The sequence below is a fragment of the Aquarana catesbeiana genome, linkage group LG05 (assembly GCF_042186555.1).
Source record: "Aquarana catesbeiana isolate 2022-GZ linkage group LG05, ASM4218655v1, whole genome shotgun sequence".
Taxonomy (NCBI): Eukaryota; Metazoa; Chordata; class Amphibia; order Anura; family Ranidae; genus Aquarana; species Aquarana catesbeiana.
In genome coordinates this window covers 566181289-566193817 of record NC_133328.1, presented here as the reverse complement: position 1 = coordinate 566193817, position 12529 = coordinate 566181289, and positions in this window count along the sequence as shown.

The window sequence follows — 12529 nt, the reverse complement described above, 5'->3', positions numbered from 1 at the left end:
AGACTGGTAATTTTGGTTTATTAGATTTGCAAATGACAGCTTTGTTGCAGCTGTGTTACTGGCAACTTTTGTTTATTCTTTTGCAGTCTTCTTTCTGTTGCTATATCTTGCACTTATCTGCTGCAGTTGGCTATGACTAGGCTATGACAGGGTTCTCAGCTTCTATCTGGGTGGGTGTCTGGGCTATGTCTGGGCTATGTCTGGGCTATGCCTGGGCCCATAACCTGTTAGGAATCCTGTATATAGCCCTACAGAACAGACAGTGCACAGTCCACATGAGCTTTTCTGCTTAATTGCAGACAGGAAACAGGAAACTTTATGATACAGAGAAAAGACATACAGTTTACCATAGAGCAGCTACAAACTTATAAATACTGCCATCTACTGGTTGATGTAGTTGTTGCACAAAATACATGAACAATATATTCCAACAGAGACACTCCGCCATATTGTGACATCCACTATCCGGTCCTGAGGCCAGCCTTTCCACATATTCTTGGCCTGAGGGTTTTTACACAGATTAAATAATGTCCAGTCCAACAGCATTTTCAACACTTTACTGCATCATGTCAGGTACATTAAAAAGTACATCTTCCCCATGGTATACAGTCACATTGCAGAACACATGATAAAATATACAGTACCATTGCCATCAGCCATCTTCCCAGGTGTTACCAGTCATTTTCCACAAGTGGTTTAAAAAATATGGGTTTTCCTTAAACTTAGACCCTGAGGCTATCCTGAACCAAGCCACACAACCTGCTAAATAAAGGTCAAGGGTGGCAAGGTTCCTCTGTCTTCCCCCTATGTGTCCTCCTCTAGGCAACCTAGCAGTTCAGCTCTCTCTATCTCTGTACCAGACACATATTTACATGTTGCTGGTCAGGACTATCCTGTTCCCATACCCCAACTCTTCCAGGTCCAACCCACAGTTGGTATAAAAAGGACATAAACTCCAACCACTATATCACAACAGGAGGGGCTACAAATAAAGGGCATTTCAATTGTCAAGTGCAGCATGTCAAGATTGTGCAGGTCTTCTGCATAGGCATGTGGTTCTTAAGGAAGGGATCTTGTGCTGCCTTGAAATGTTGCACTGTTTATGATGTGATCACTTTAAAAAAAATGTTTGGACTAATTACTATTGATCCATAGCGTGCTGGCAACATACTGTATGTTCTTTTGTTCTAAATGGATAAGGTGTAATTGTGTTGAGGTAAAAAATAGTTACAAGATTGTACAAGATGTTATATATATTTATTATCTGGAGGTGGGATGGGGTTAGAAAAGTAATAAATAAACAATGTAAAAAACAAAGAAAAAATTTGTGGGAATTTGCAGGGTTTAAAGTGGTTGTAAACCCTCTCATATACAATTTATAGGCTGCGCTGCTAGTACCAAAGCATGATCATATTAGTTGAAAACACCATGATTATGGATGAACACAAGTGAATTATTTCATAACAAAAAATATGCACATAAATCACATGCAAAAAGTAATAAGTGAAAAATTCAGTGAACAAAACGATAAAAATAAGTCCATATAGTCATAGATTGAAATAAACTGGAAATCTTGTGGGTGTAGAAAATGATTGGATAGAGGGAGAAAGACACCCTTCCTTCAAGTGATATAAAGGTTATCTCCGTAGGGAGCGTGATGTTAAAAAGAAGTTCCTTCACCTCAAGTAAGGTAAGCCCCTTACCAGATCCAAAGATCTCCTGTCAGAGAGATCATGCACACATGTGGCTGTGTCCCCCAGCCACTGGGTCTCTGTCAGTGCGTAGATCAAAAGCCACCTCTCCAGGGAATCAGCTTAAAAGGTGATTTATCCGCTCACAGACCATAGATAAATGGAAAAGAAATACTCCATAGCGTAATACAGTTAAAATCCACTTTAATAGGTAAAAGAAAAGCACTTACAATTTGTGCAGTATAAGAACGCTTCTAAAAACAATGTAGCGCCGGCCGGCTTCAGCTGCTGCCCGTTCCTTCCGGGTTCAGCGTGGTATGGTGGTGACGTCAGCACGCCGCTCCTCCCTACGCCGTTTCGACAAATCTGTCGTCTTCCTGGGGTACGGGCGGCATGCTGACATACCACCTATATGGGAACTCAAAGCAGAGGAACGCCCCCTTCTGTGATCAGGGCGTCCGAGGCCGCTGCCGCCATCTTTGTATAGGGCAAGCGGAACCTGTATGTTATTAATTCACTAAGATATACACCGTCACAACAGGGACAAAAAAGGGTTATAACAGGGCAAAAGGGACTATACGTTCTATTGATGCCAACAGCGTATAGGCCACACAAAACTGAATGTCAGAAAAATGCTGAAATTCAGATCGGAAAATACCGCATCTGATATTAACGAACGAAAATTAGTGAAAACAAAATTACAAAATATATTTATATAAAAAAAAAAGAGATGGTGTGAAAAACCATCAGAGTGTTAGCATGTAAAAATGCCCTGGTGGCCTGATATTACCATTGATTGGGGCTGAAAGTAGGTAGATTCGCCACTAGGGACCCTAGTGAGCCAATGACATTAATGCGGCATCAAATCAGGGAAAATAGAAATTTAACCCTTAGGCTCCAAGATTATCTTGTATAGAGTAACCCTTTGTGTACTAATAAAAATTATAAAAATAAATAATAAAATTAAAAGGTCACACCATCAGTGTGTACCTGTACATAATGATCCATCTATATAACAGTGGAGCATAGAATCCAAAGAGAAAATTGATTATAGAGTGCCCTATGGAAACCTAAATACAAAATGAACATAGAGAATGATGTTCTATAAAAAACACAACTCTCTATGCTCAAAAATTCGTTAATGAAAGTAAAGTAAAAGACAGAAAGAATTAATAAACAGAAAAAAAGGGGAAAAGTGTTCTATGGAGAGTTTTTCTTTTCCCATACCTCATTAGCCCACCTCCGGACACCATGATCTCAGATGAAGGTCACAACCATAAACAATTAACCATTATCAATGAAGGCGTTCACATCGGTGTCTGTATTTAAACCATAAGGGGTGTAACACCGGACACGATGGATCCAAGTCATTTCCATTCTGGACAGTTCTCTGACTAAGGATCCACCTCTCCAGTGAGCATTGTATCTATCTATCCCCAAGAATAAAGTGTTAGCAGGATTCCTATTGTGATGTAAAGCATAGTGTTTTGATACCGAATGGTATTGATATCCATTCTTGATATTAGTAATATGTTCTCCTAAGCGGACCTGCATGGGGCGTTTAGTACGGCCTATATATTGCAGCCCACAAGGGCATTGCAATAGATACACCACCCCTTTAGTGCTACATGTGACAAAAGGTTCAATCTTGTGAACCCTAGAGGTACTGGAGGATACAAAGGATTCTGTTTTTCTCTGTTTGCTTTTGTTGAATGAGCATATCTGACACCTTCGACATTGGTGGTAACCGGATAAATTCTGGAAGAAGGATACCTTTTGAGTGGGTGGGTCCACAACATTAGGGGCAATTCTGTCCCGCAACGAAGGGACCCCCCTAAATACAATCTGTGGTTTAGTAGGCAAGATTGTCTTAATGATCCTGTCATTTTCTAGAAGGTGCCAGTGTTTTCGCAAGATCCTCGTGATCTGGTAATGTTGAGTGGAAAAGCCCGTAATGAACGGTAATGACGGGCCCCCCAAATTGACCTTAGGGGCCTCATTCAATAGTGAGGCTCTGTCAAGGGCTTCAACTTGTTGCTTGGTTTTAACTAGAAATTCTTTATCATATCCTTTTTCCTCTACTCTTTTGGATATGATATCAGCCTGTATCCTGTAGTCTCTAATGTCAGTGCAATTACGCCTCATTCTAGTAAATTGGCTCTTCGGAATGGATTTAAGCCACGGATCATGATGGCAGCTCCCAATAGGGATAAAGGAGTTCCGATCCGTTTTCTTAAAAAAGGAAATGGTTGTAAACATATCACCCTCCTTAGAGATGGTGAGATCGAGGAAATTAATCCTCTCGTAGCTGCTCTCATGGACAAACCTTATCCCCCTATTATTGTCATTAATTGTGGAGAAGAAGTCCTCAAGCTGAGAGGTGGACCCTTCCCATAGGAGGAGGACGTCATCTATATACCTGGCCCAAAACTTAAGATAGGGATTTCGGTCTTTATAGATGACGTCCTCCTCCCACTTGGCCATAAATAGGTTGGCCAAACTGGGGGCATACTTTGCCCCCATGGCCACGCCACGTTGTTGGCGATAAAACTGATGACTAAACCAAAAATAATTATGGCCAGCTGCGTATTCAAGCAATTCCAAAATATATGTCTGTTGTTGTTCCTGTAGGGTAGAGGACCTCTTAAGGTAGTATTCCACGGCTGCCACTCCTAAGTGATGAGGGATGATGGTGTATAAGGATGTGACATCCGCAGTCACTAACAATGTCTGATCATTAGGCCTCTGTTCCGATAATAAATTGATTATATGTCGAGTGTCCTTCACATACGAGGGCATGGTGTGCACCAATGGTTGGAGGAAATGATCTATATACTTGCCCACCCGGGACTTGATGGAATCAATCCCACTAACAATGGGACGTCCCGGGGGGCAAGTCAGACTTTTGTGAATCTTAGGTAGGCAATACAGAATGGGAATTCTCGGGGCTTTAGGAATGAGGAAAAGTTTTTCTTTTTCATTTAAAATGCCCAATCTGAAACCTTTATCGACTAAAGGAGTTAACGCCTTTTTATAGTCACGGGTTGGGTCACCTGGTAATCGGACATACGTGTCATGATCACTTAGAATGTTCTGTATTTCCAGGAGGTAAGCATCTCTATCTAAAATAACGATGCCCCCACCCTTATCTGCCGGGCGGATCACTATGTTTTTTTTATTACAGAGTGAATCCAGCCCTTCCTCAAGGGTCTTGTCCATACGTGGGTTCGGATTTTTTATAAGTTCCAAATCCCGTATAAGGACATCCCTAAATACCCTCAGTGAAGGAGCCAAAGTTCCAGGGGGGTTGAACGTTGAAGCATTAGATAACCCTGAATGTTGGATTTGTTGTTGTTCAATAGTGGTATGGGTAGTTTGATTGATCGCAAAATGTCGTTTAATGTTTACCTTGCGAACAAATCTATGTATATCCATATAGGTTTAAAAATTTATTTAACTTCTTAGGGGGTGCAAATTTCAAACCTTTGCTTAGCAAAGAGGTCTCTGCGGCAGTGAGGGCTTGAGAACTGAGATTAAAGATCCCATCACTATTCATTTCCTTGATTTTTTTTGACTGTGCTCTCCTCCCCCCTCTGGTTCCTCTTTGTTTTCCACCGGTCTTTTGACCCCTTGATTTGGCCTGGGAAAACCCCAATCCTGTTGTGAATGGTTTGCCCCTTTCCGGTTATTAGAATATTCACCAGAGGGACCTGGTCTCACGTGTTCATAATCGCGGCCATAATTGGCGGAATTACCAGATCTCAATTCAGTGGGTCCTTCCCTGTCACTCAAGGGAAAAAAACGGTTCTGGGTATCAATTCTAAAATCATAACCATAATCATTATCCCTTTCAGAATAAGTATGGTCCCTGTGACGATATTCATAATCATAATGCCTATTAGGGTCATGATCATAATATGGCGTTCTATCTATTTCCCTTCTGGGGTATTGATGTTCTCTCCCTTGATCACGAAAGGGACCCTTATAGTGTGGAGAGCCATATTCATAGTGGCCATTCCTTCTTTGTGATGGAAGAGTATGGTCCCCTGTGAGTTTCTTTGGATATCCTCCTCTGGGCATGCCCATCCCCCTATGTGGGGATTGGTAAGAGGCCCTCCTCCCTCTTTTGTCACCCTTAACATTACTTAATTGTTTTTTTGAAGTCTGTTGGGTTTGATGTGTTTTAGGCAATTGTTGTGACGATGTGGGAGCTGTATTAGGGCATTCCTCTCCCTGAGTGATAGCCTCCATCCGAGGGTCAGAATGGGCCGTTTGTTCAGCCACCATTTTTTTCTGCCACTCAAAAACCAGGCTAGCTTGATAGTCATCATAATCCCTATTGTATTTTTTGCGTTTTTTAATTTTTTGTTCCCTTTCCTCTTTGTCAAGTATTTTAATCAGGGAACTAGTCCTTTCTTTATATTCCTCACCGTTTTTGTAAGGAAGGAGACTATCTTTGAGAGTCTTGATTTCCAAATCCAATCTTGTGAGCTTATCTTTTTTGCGAGTTACCAAGAACTGAAGGAAGTCAGTACCAGCATTATTGAAATACCGGAACCATTCCTCAAGTTCCGTCTCTCCTTTTTGTGGGCAGACCTCCCACCTCAAGCTTCTAGGAGCCATTTTTAAACGGATATAAGTTTCCAAGAAAGCCACATCCCATTGTGTATGGATTTCTGAGACCATAAGATTTTTTAGTCTCATGAAGAGGCCTCCCAGATCATTATCCCCATCCTTATAGGTCTCAAAGACCCCATCGGTGTTAACTTTCTTTGATGTCCTATACTCAAAGATATCCATGTTCCTAAAGTAATCTCTTCTTTCCCAAAAGAGAACCAAGAATATACTACTATTACAAGTATATTAAGACTTGATAAGTGAGAAATTATATAGCAAGATAACTTGAGAGAAAAACAAAGTGCACAGCAGTATATCCGATATGAACGTGATATGCAACGTAGGTGACAATAAGTGACAAAGAATCATAAAAAAAAAAAAAAATTAACAAAGTGAATGAATGAGCGCTCTTGCAAGAAGCGTTCAGGGATTGCTGCTGTATATGTGTGTCTCAATAAGCAACTGTAATATCGTAAAAAATACTGCGCTATCCCATAAGTGGAAATGATCCCCACATGTGTTAGATAAAAAACGAATATCGCAAACAAAAATTGAAATGTAAAATGCTGCTGCAACCTTAGATGTGAAACAACCTCCACCTAATTAACTATACAATTTATAGGCTGCGCTGCTAGTACCAAAGCATGATCATATTAGTTGAAAACACCATGATTATGGATGAACACAAGTGAATTATTTCATAACAAAAAATATGCACATAAATCACATGCAAAAAGTAATAAGTGAAAAATTCAGTGAACAAAACGATAAAAATAAGTCCATATAGTCATAGATTGAAATAAACTGGAAATCTTGTAGGTGTAGAAAATGATTGGATAGAGGGAGAAAGACACCCTTCCTTCAAGTGATATAAAGGTTATCTCCGTAGGGAGCGTGATGTTAAAAAGAAGTTCCTCCACCTCAAGTAAGGTAAGCCCCTTACCAGATCCAAAGATCTCCTGTCAGAGAGATCATGCACACATGTGGCTGTGTCCCCCAGCCACCCTCTCATATACCTAGTGAAGTGACTGGCCTCAGATGATACATAGAGATTAAACAAATCTTCCTACATAAGTTGTACTTGTTTATCTGCAGTCCTCTCTTCCCTACACCACTTCAAAAGGATAGAATCGTGTTAAAATCCTTCTTCATCTGTGAGGAACAGAGAGGAGGGGGTGGAGAGCTGCAGTTACACCGTGTGAGAGCTGCACAGAAACCAATCAACTTCCAGGTTTTATTGCCAATGCTTGATTGAACAAGCTGAGCTTAGAAGCTGATTGATTTCTATACAGAAGTGAGACTGATTTTTCACTTTAGTAAATAAACCCCGCTGTGTGATGAGCACCCTCCCCCATCACAAATTTATCTCATGTGTCGGGAAAACTACTCAGAAGTGAGACATGCTGATAACTTCAGAGGAATGAAGCACCAGAGAGAAACGACACATAAAGTGATACTAAAGTAACATTTTTTTAAATTAAAAATAATAAACATAATATACTTACCTGCCCTGTGCAGTGGTTTTGCACAGAGCAGCCCAGATCCTCCTCTTCTTGGGTCCCTCTTCTGTGCTCCTGGCCCCTCCCTTCTTTTGAGTGCTCCCACAGCAAGCAGATTGGTATGGGGGTACCCGAGCCAAGCTACAGCTCCGAGTGTCCATTTGACTTTGATTGATAGCAGCTGGAGCCAATGGTGCCACACTGCTGTCTCAGCTAATGAGGAGGGGAGTTCCGGGCAGCCGAGACACTCCTGCAACATTGCTGTATCTAGATGCAGCTCAGGTAAGTATTAGAGGGGCTGAGGGTGACTGCTGCACACAGAAGGTTTTTTTTATCTTATTGCATAGGATACATTAAGATAAAAAACCTTCTGCCTTTACAATCACTTTAAGCCTAGTACACACAATCAGAAAATCATATGAAAAATACAGCTTTCAAATCGATAGTAATCTGATCGTTAGTACACAGCTTTCGTCTGAAATTATCCGAAGGGACAAACATGACAGTTTTTCTCGCACGATACCAGATCATGTGATTTTCGTTTTATCAGTACAGTTTTCATCCAAAGTACAATACAAATACAATACAATACTTTACATCACTTCCAAATTTTTATTCTATTGTATGAGAATTTTCGTAACTTTAGTAACCTCTTCATTCTTGATATGGAGACTAGCATGCAAAACAAAACAACGATCATTTTCATTGTGTGTATTAGGCCTTAAGCTGGGTACACACGGGCCGAATGTCGGGAGACATTGAGGGGTTCAAAGAAAAAAAAGTCCGACATTCAGCCTGTGTGTACTGTATGTCAGTCTGTCCGAAAGAAGCCGGCCATTCAGCTGACTTCTTTAGGACGTGCTTGCTAGAAAACCAGCAGTCGACCGTCTCCCAATCAGCCCTCCCAGCCAATAGCTGAGAGGGCTGATCGGAGTGTTCTGGCGGGGGGGCCGCCCCCCTGTCAGAACACAACAACTCAGCAGGGGAGGTTGCTGCACTAATGTCGGATCATTAGTACAGCGTCTCCTACTGGAGTTGACAGGTTTTTTTTCATGCAACCCGCTGGGTTGCATGAAAACAAACTGTAGTGTGTACCAAGCTTTAGAGCTTTGTGGAGAGATAACTAAACACTACAGATATACAGGGGGTCCCCTACTTACAAACATCCGACTTACAAACGACTCATACTTACAAACGGAGGGAGACAACAGGAAGTGAGAGGAAATCTACCCCTAGGAAGGGAAATTCACTCCTGTAAGAGTTAATATGGGAAAAAGGTGTCTCCACTGATGCTTTATCACCTATCCTTATTTCCCTAATAACCCCAAATTTTCAAAATCCAATTGTCATTGGGACAGAAAGTGAGGTGAAATCTTCTGAACAGGGGCACAGACAGCAAAACAAATGTTACAGGGGTGATAATCCTTCCGTATGCTATCTACAAAACTTAAAAATAGATTTTTTTGGCTGGAGCTACACTTAAAAAATTTACCTGTTCCGACTTACAAACAGATTCAACTTAAGAACAAACCTAAAGTCCCTATCTTGTTTGTAACCCGGGGACCCCCTGTATGTGCTTTGTTCAGGTCTCATGACTGACGTTTACAACCATTTTAATCACTGGATGTCTAGGGCAAGTGTTTCTAGTGGTGAACACAGATTTTTTTCATCCATACCATATACAGTGGCAATAAAAAGTATGTGAACCCCTTAAAATAAGCTGGGTTTCTGCAGTAATGTGATCTGATCCTCATTTGCACTAATAGACAATAAATATTGAGGATCAGATCAAATTACTGAAGAACACCAGGTTATTTCAAGGGGTTCATATACTTTTTCTTGCCACTATATATAGTGCCAAGGGGATGACACGGGATGATTTACTAAAACTGGAGAGTGCAAAATCTGGTGCAGCTCTGCACAGATATTGTCAAAGCTTAACTGAACAAGTTGAAGTTAGAAGCTGCTTGGCTACCATGCATAGCTGCACCAGATTTTGCACTCTCCAATTTTAGTAAATCAACCCCACAATATGCTTAAGCAGATGTATTTAAAGACACAATCAATTCTAATTTCTCATGTCTTTATTGAACACACATATTAAAGGTTCACATTACTAGAGGAAAAAATAAGTGATAAGTTAATAGCTAGTTTAGCTAGTTGAAGCTCCTTTAGGAAGCAATGACTTCAAGCAGGAGCTTTCGGTAGCTCTGAATCAGACCTACACAAAGCTCACATGAAATTTTTGACCATTTCTCTTGTGAATACTGCTTCAGCTCAGGACCAGGCCCTGGGGCAGTGAGGTAAACCCAAATCATAATGTTCCCTCCACCATACACCGTTGGGATGATATTTTGATGTTGGTAAACTGTGCCCTTTTTTGCTATATATAGGGCTGGGTATTCCAGAACAATTCAACTTTTGTTACATCAGTCAACAAAACATTTTCCCAGTAGCACTGCAGTTTGCTAAGGCGCACAGCAATGTTTTTTTTGGAGAAGGTTGAATTCCTCTGTGGTGTTCTGCAATGGAAAACTCGCCTGTTCAAAGACTTATGTATGGTAGACTCATGAACAGGGATGTTTGCCAGTTCCAGTGATGTCTTCAAGCCTTTAGCTGTAATTCATAGGTTCTTCTTTACCTCATTGAGGATTCTACATTGTGCCTTGGGCATCATCTTGGCTCTTGGAGTCAGTACTATGGTGCCTCCATTTACAGACAATTTCTCTAACTGCCTGCTGATGGATGCCTAACACAATCAGACTACTCTTGATCATTTGTCCTTAGACAGTTCCTTTTTGTGAGGCATGGTTTACATCAGTTAATGTTTCTTATGAGCAGCAATCTTAAAATGTTTGAGTTCTTTTATCAATCAAGGTAGCTTTAAACCACATCTCCAAACTCATTTAACTAATTGGACACAAGGTGTGCAAACTACTGATTCCTTGAAGTGATTAGTCTATGAGTTCACTTACTTTTTTCTCCAGCACTGTGAGTGTTTAATGGGTGTGTTCAATAAAGACACAAGGAATTCAAATTCTTTTTGTTTTTCTAGTGTTTTGCCGCGCTTCCTACTAAATACTGTGAAATAAAGTGAAAATATGTCACGTAATATTGCATAAATCAACATGTGCATAAATTCATATACCATATGTTAAACTCATCAATATACAAATATAAATAAAATAGAAAAACTCATCAATATAAACGTGAAATATAAATGAAAAACTATAGCAAATTCACTGCAAGACAAAATGTGCAGACTCCCAGCAGAGTGTACACTCACCCGCAGATATGGACCCCCTGGGCTTATGGCCAGGTGGGTCAACAAGGCTTAAATGAATGTGTGTCCACCCGATGGCTTGGGGCTCCTCTCATGTACTCAGGATCATAGCCTGGAAACAATCACAAAGAGGACATAGCGTAATCCATTTATTAAAAACAATCTTAAAAAACAAGTCAAATGTCACTCACCTATTTTAGTGCCGTGTCCCAGCACTAGGAATGATCTTCCAGCTGTACAATGTGTATGTGCCACTGCTCCATGGGTCCTGGGGCCAGCATGTGTTTCAGTCAACGGAAGTGATGACCAAACGTGACCAGTGTGCCCACCCCTACGTGTTTCATCATCCAGACGTCATCAGGAGGCCTTACGGGTGAGTGCGCACTCTGGTGGGAGTCTGCACATTGTGTCTTGCAGTGAATTTGCACAAGCACAGAGAACTTTACAGTTTAATATTTGATGAACTTCACGTGCACCTTTTGTTGATGAATCTTCATGCACTTTTTTCACTGGCAACATACTTATTTTTTAATTCATGGACTGCATATAGTTTTTCATTTTGATTTCTTGTTTATATTGATTATATTGATGAGTTGTTTTTTTTTTTTTTTTTAATTTATCCTTCTATATTGATGAGTTTTTCACATGGGATATGAATTTATGCAATATTAAGTGACATGGCATATTAGCACTTTATTTCACAGTATTTAGTAGGAAGCATGGCAAAACACTAAAAAAGGCTTGGCAGTAGGGTATAGCTACCATTAATGCTGCAGCATCCTAGCAGTGGGTGACTAGTGGATCCTACACTACCCACATACACATTTCAGCTTTTATTTACACACAATTTTTCACACTTTCCGCGAGTGACATTTATAACACATCATAAATCTTTCTGTGTTATTAGCTTAAGCACATTGTGTTTGTCTATTGTTGTGACTTAAATCACACTTGGATCAGGTCACACTTTATGAAAAATTACTGCAGAAAACCAGTTAATTGCAAAGGGTTCACATACTTTTTGCTGCCACTGTATAGTTATATTACATTTGTAGATTAACCAGCTAAGAGAAAACTAATGCAACCTTGTCTATGGACTGGTAAGCTGCTATATGTTAGATTTTTGATTTAGAAATTAGAGTGGACCTGGTTCTGGGTTCTCATTAGCATACAATGGAGAAGCCTAGCTCTTAAACTTTTAACCTTTTTCTAAGACAGATGGGGTTGATTTACTAAAGGCAAATAGACTGTGCACCATGCAAGTGCAGTTGTTCCAGAGCTTAGTAAATGCGGTAAAGCTCCACTTTGCAATAAATGCCCAATCACCTGCAAGGAAAATGAAAAAAAAAACAGCATTTTTGCTGGAACGTGATTGGATGATGGAAGTCAGCAGAGCTTCTACTCATTTACTAAGCTCTGGAGCAAATACTCTTGCAAAG